Source organism: Bufo gargarizans, chromosome 3, assembly GCF_014858855.1.
Source record: "Bufo gargarizans isolate SCDJY-AF-19 chromosome 3, ASM1485885v1, whole genome shotgun sequence".
Lineage (NCBI taxonomy): Eukaryota > Metazoa > Chordata > Amphibia > Anura > Bufonidae > Bufo > Bufo gargarizans.
Genome location: NC_058082.1, coordinates 105,851,549 through 105,858,350, shown reverse-complemented (window position 1 = coordinate 105,858,350; position 6,802 = coordinate 105,851,549).

Here is a 6,802-nt window from a genome sequence, read left to right as displayed (position 1 = left end):
CTTGTTTGTTTCATTTCAAATCCATTGTGGTGGTATATAGAGCCAAAAATGTTAGAATTGTGTCCATGTCCCAATATTTATGGACCTGACTGTATGTTGAAATGGAAGATTTATGGTAGCCTAGGGTCCATCACACGTCCGTAGTGTATTGCGGATCCGCAATACACCCAGCCAGCACCCCCATAGATCTGCCTATTCTTGTCTGCAATTGTGGACAAGAATAGGACATGTTCTATTTTTTTCCAGAGCTGTGGACCAGAAGATCGGAGGCACGCTCCGGAAATGCGGATGTGGAGAGCACATAGTGTGCTCTCCGCATCCATTCCTGCCCCATTGAGAATGAATGGGTCCGTACCCGGAACGGGTGCAGACCCATTCCACGGACGTGTGAATGGACCCTTAGAGGGGTTTTCTGGGTTTAGATACTGCTGACTTATCCATAGGAAAGGTCATCAATCAGGGTCGGTATACCCAGCATAGAAGTTAATGGAGCATCCTGGGAGTTGTAGTTTCAGAACATTTGGAGTGCCGGAGGTTGCTGATCCCTGTTGTAATCCAGGTGTGTAGCTGGAATACCACTGCGCCGCATACTGTGTAGTGGCCGTCCTCAGGTACTGCAGATCAGCTCCCATTCACTGGTCACAGTCTGCAGGGGGCACATGGCACAACATTTTCATTACAGAAAGCAGCAGGAAAGCTATTGTTTGCTACCCACTGGGTGACACAGCAGAAATCTGGAAGCAAATCTGCTCCCAAATCTACACTAATAGTTTTGTTGTTGTTTTTTCAATTTTCCGCTGCGTACATTTTCTGCAGCAATTCTGGTAGATGTGGTCGTATCCTTATGCCACCTGCACACGTTGCGGAATATGTGTAGCTTCCCCTGCAGAAAAAACGCAGAGTAGTACAGTACCAGTAAAGTCTATGAGATTACACAAATGTCATGTACACTTTGTGGAAATTGACCTGCTGTGTAGATTTCCCAATCTGCAATAATGTTTTTAGTCAATAATGTTTTAGCGATTTTAGCTGCGGATTTCACACTTTTCCAATGAAGGGTGAGATCTGTGGCAAAATTGCATCAAATCCGCACCAAAAACCGGAGTTGGTGTGGATATGCTGCAGAAACGCATATAAATCCGCATGGACATTTGCAGAAGTCCATGCACATGCGGCAGAAAACCCCCCACAGAAATGTATGGGCTATTTTCAGTTGTGTGAACAGAGGATGTAATCAGCAAGGCAGCAGGTACCATCCTCCATGTGCTACCCTACCGAACAGTATGTATTTCATGCACGTGCTCATAAATGAAAATGCGCAAAAAGTTAAGATATTATTCCCACAAAACAGAAAACACAGAAGCCTTTATTATTTTAATACAAAATGCTTGATTTTTAATAGGTAATGTGCAGGGACAGTTGCTGGCAGCCTCAGGGTCCTGCCATTATCATAATACATACACACTAAGATGTACCAGTCTGGAATGGAGTAGCACTGTGGGCGTAACATGTCAAAGGTTTAAGCCTCATGGGGCGTGTGTAAAAACCTCTTAAAATGTTAATTTGTCGTCTCTTAACTTGAAGAAGCAAAACATGTCAGAATAGTACAAGACAGGGTGCAGTCATAGAAAGGATACAAGTGTAGGACACGTGGGTATCTTTCTCTCCTGCTCGGTAGTTGCAGATCCTGTTGTGGCTCTCCTTGGCATACAGTGGTCTGGTTGCTCTCCGGGCCAGTAGTTACCCAACAGATCTGTGCTAAGGTAATGATCACAATCATCTGGTTGGTTTCTATGGCTTACAACAAAGCTTAACACTGCGCCATGTTACAGATATGGTCCTGTCCCCACCAAACAATGAAAACAACCATATTGTCTGTTTCTCCAGTATTGATGCAGTTGCAGTCTATGAGTACATTAGGAACTAGGATCCTCATGATATCGGCTGTCTATTCACATCAGAAGATTGCTGAAGCCCTCCATACACATGCATGCTTGGTCTGACCAAGCATGCATGTGTTCTCAACAGGGGGAGAACGAATGGACTGGGCACCTTGAATCCAAAATCACTGCCCCAATGTGTTTTCTGTTGGGAGAGAGTCGGGAAGCCAGGTTGAAATTGGTGGCTTCCATCGGACATACATCTAATGTGTATGGCCATCTTTAAGCTGGAGTTAGAAGACCACTGTAACCCAGATATGTGGCATGGATGTAGCGGTGACAACCAGTATTCTTGGACCGCAAAGCCACCATGCGATATCTGTCTGATGTCTTCAGACAGGTATAGGATGCCAGTGTACTGTTGTCCATATTCCAGATGTACCACCTGAACCTCGGAGATCTGGTTGTAGCATCTGGTGTATGGTCCGTTGACCATATGATCATATATTTTAGATAATTCATTTAGGCATAATGTTGTTATAGATGTTTCCGTTGCATCTAGTCTTTACATTTTAGTGCAGTTTCTGGAATCTGACTCACTGGGAGTTGTAGCTTTGCACGAGCTGGAAAGCCACTGATTTTGGTATTATGGCTAATATGACAGCCCTAGACAAGCACCTTTGATAGTAGAAGAAGAATCATTTTGTGTGAGCTAAGTAAACCTCCATTTACTAGTAAAGATTTTTTTTGATGACTTCATGCACCTGCAGACCAGGATTCATGCCCTGCCAATTACACTCCATCCATACACATAGCACATAAGAGCCTGAAACATTTTACAAGCATTTGCTATTACATGCTGGAATTCTTACTACTCTTTGTCTTCTCTTATATCTCTTTGGTCTGCATAATAAATACATTCTTTAACACATTAGGTTCTAGCGATAACCACATTCTAGGTGAAAGGTCTCTTCTACTAAATACATTTCCTTTCAAACATAATATTCCATGCAAACAGCATTTCTCCAGGGTACCATGTTGGAATGTCATTATGTCACTTTAGGTGCTACGTATGGCTTTCCGTATAGTTAGCTCTTATGTATAGTTAGCTCTTATTTACATTGTAGCCTGCGAACTGCGTATTATACTACCTAGATATTGTGTTACGGTTTTTTATTACATACTCTTCAGCACCAGTAATAATATATTGTGGGTCAAAACTAAAGGGGTTGTCTAATTTTGAAATATCCATTTTCAAATACCTTATCAGGGCATTCAGGGGTTAATAAAGGGGTTATTCAGTACCTCCATAAAGCAGCTACAAGATGCAAAATCTGGAGGACCATGCATTACACAGATAGTCCATTGATTTCAATCAAAATAGTGTAATGCTTAATTTCTCCTGCAGGGGCGCTGCAGGGAAATTATACCTCAACAAGAAACTCTGTGATCTGCTTTCTTACACAGACTCTTCTATCAGAAAAGGATTATCAAAAGCAGACAAGCCATTTAAAGGGGTTGTGCAGTGGAAAGATATTGATGACCTATCTTCAGGATAGGTCATCAATATTAGATCGGTAGGGTCTGACTCCCGGCACCCCCTCCAATCAACCTTTTAAAGGGGTAGCAGCGCTCGAGCAAGTTCTGTGTCCTCACCGTCTCATTTTCAGTGGCTGGGCAGTGTAATTACAACTGCTCGTCCCAGAATGGTGAAAAGCGAGATGATGCACAGGTAATTTTGAAGCAGAAGGAGCTCTTGCACAAGCGCAGCTAACCCTTCCAACAGCTCCTTCAACAGCGGGGAGTCCCCGCGGATCTGATATTCATGACCTATCCTGAGGATAGGTCATCAATATCTTTGCACTGAACAGTTCCTTCAAGGTTAAATGCAGCAAAAAATGTGAAATAAATAAAGTGAAATAAAAATAAATATTTAAATAAATAAAATTATTAAATAGTTCTTTCATATTTAACAGTCGTAAACAAAACAATCAAAAGTAAGTATTTGTATGTACAGTTTGATATCTCCAGCTAATAAGCATTACCTACACTAGAGCTGCCTTAAAGGTCTTGTTCATCACAAGGGCCCTCCTGGCAGACCACCCCCAGCATGGGTGGACGTGCAGAGAAAATCATACTTATTTAATCCCCCACGGTTTCAGCTCCATCGCTCCCCCATCGCCTCTGCAGATCGCTGGTCTCCCTGCGTCAACATCCGGTTTGACATCCAACAAATGGTCGCATAGTGGACGTGTGCCCCATGCCTCATTTCACTGGGTCACACAACGCATGGGGCACATATCACCGCTGCGGCAATTCATTGGCTAGCTGTGATTTGCAGAGACGGTGGGGAAACGAAGGAGCTGGAACCCAACAGTGAGAAGCAGGTATCATTCCCTTTGTAGGTTTGGCCACACTGGGAGGTCTGCCAGAAAGGGCCTGGGGTGAACAACTCCTTTAAAGGGGTTCTCAAGGCTTTTTAAGAAATCAGTCTTTTCTTCTTTCCCATGGAAGAAAGATAGCTGATGTCTCTTCTGTACTCACAGAGGCTGTGGGCTCTTCCACTCAGATCCTGACTGAATGTGTGGTCGTCTCTTCCTGTTCAGCTGCATAATAGTAAATGCAGCTGAACAGGAAGAGAAGGGCACACATCTGGTCAGGACCCAGGAAGAACAGCCAACAGACTGTGTACAGCAGAGATGGCAGCATTGGCGAAGGGACAGAGGGGTAAGTACTAACTAAACAATCCTTCTGATTTCCTCAAAAGCCCCGAGAACCCCTTTAAGATCCATTAGTAAATGCATGCAGTATAAGGTGCATTTAAAACCGGCCAAAAACCTAACAGAGACCAGCACAACACCATGGCTTTCAGCATGAAGCGAAATCACCATGGAAATATGAACAGAGCCTAAGGGTAGGTTCACATTGAGTTTTTGGGAGGAGGTGACGCAAATTTTCCTGCAGGTTTTTCAGCCAATGCCAGAACTGGATCCAGACTTTATCTTTCTGATTCCTTTTGAATCCACTTCTGGTTTTAGCTGAAAAATCTGCAGGATTATCTGCCTTAAAACCTCCTCCATAAAACTGCTTGTGAGAAAGTTTTAGTTCTGGAATCCCCTTTATTAATAAGACATCTCTTGCGTCTTTAAATAAGGATAGTCGCCTAAAATTTATAATAACCAGAGAAATATATATTTTCTGCTAAATTCTGTGTAAATTACACCAGTAATCACACTTCAGTTATTTGGTCAGTTTTTTCCATCAGTGATTGTGAGCCAAAACCAGTAGTGAAGCCTACTCAGAGGTAAGGTATAATGGAAAGATCTGCACCTGTTTGACCCGCACCTGGTTTTGGCTCACAATAACTGATGGAAATTACTGTCCGAGTAAGGCCTCGTTCACATCTCCGTTGAGGAGATCTGGCTGCTTAATCTGGCACAAATGCCGGCTGTTGGACGGACAAAAATTTGTAACATGCAGCAGTTTTTGTCTGGTCAAAACCCGGCATATATGCCAGAAAGTGGCCGGATTACCATTGAACCTCACTGCAGCCAGTAGGAATCTGGCAGTGAAGTAGAGTGAAGTAGTGTTCCTCAATTCCAGTCCTCAGGGCCCACCTGATGGTCATGTTTCCAGGATTTCCTTAGTATTAAGCAGGTGATATAATTAGTGTCAAGGCATCAGGACTTACCACAAATCAAGATCGGCAGGAAGGACTGGAGTTGAAGAACTCTGAAGTAGAGGATCCGGAAGGCTGCTCTGTGCTGGAACAGCCTGCCTGATCTTCTAACGGACATGTGCATGAGGCGTAACTGGTGTGAACTTGGCCTTACCAGCTGCCTTCTGGCTGGATATTGTGTCAGTTTTTCAACTGTATCAGGGAAAACCATCGTTAGGCATTAAAAGCACTCTGCAGAAGAAACAACAGCAGCATTGAGTATAATTTGTACCAGGCCTGTGACATAATCATCAAGCATGGTTCCATCTGCAAGCATTGATATCCTGAAAACTAACAAGTGCATAGAAAGTAATGGAGTTTCTAGCTCAATGGGAGGGCTAGAGAGGTTTATGTTCTTCATTTAAGAGTCTACTAATAAAAAAAAGGCAAAATAGCACAAGGCCAGGGATCGTACATCCATCTAATCTTAAACTTCTTGATAAAATATTCTATTCTTATGTATGCTGAGTCCTCACATGGAAAGCACTTCATTGAGAGCTACATTACAGTGACAACCCTATGGGATTGGGCTCCTGGTAGAAGCTAGCTGATGATGTTTAGTAAAATTTTTCATTGCCATCTCAATTCATCCAAATCCTTCCTTCCTTTATAGACAAAAAAATTAGGACTCTCCTATGGACTATATATATAAGTGAGGTATAGCACCTTGAATGTCTCTGCTTCGTCTAGCACCCTTTGCAGAAATTTGCTCTGTAACCAAGTTCCTGCACCCCTAACCCGAAAAAGTATCTCACAAATTATACCCGGAAGTACATCAATCAGAGGTAAATTACAATGTGCAAATCTGCTGTAGCTTTGTTAGGTACAACTTTTGAAAAGAAGAGTTTGGTGTTTTCTGAGCCATAAGCAGGAGCGGATTCAAAAGTGTTAAAGGGATACTTCCGTCAGAAAGGGGTATTTTTGTTTAAAACTCATTGGGGGGTCTTAGATTCTCCCCTGCGCTGCCATCAGATTCTGCTAATTTATGACGAGGCGCCTGGAGAGAAAAAACACTCCACTGTTCACCAACATTTATGACTGGAAACAAGCGTAAATGTTTCCTCGCCACCCAAGAATTTTGGGCTGTTTTTATTTTTCATTTCGTCAGTACTATACCAATGAAAGTGAATTCAAAATATTGTCCTTCTGTGATCCTCTAATTGAGTCACAAGACAGAAAGTAGAATACATGGAGTGACTTTAAA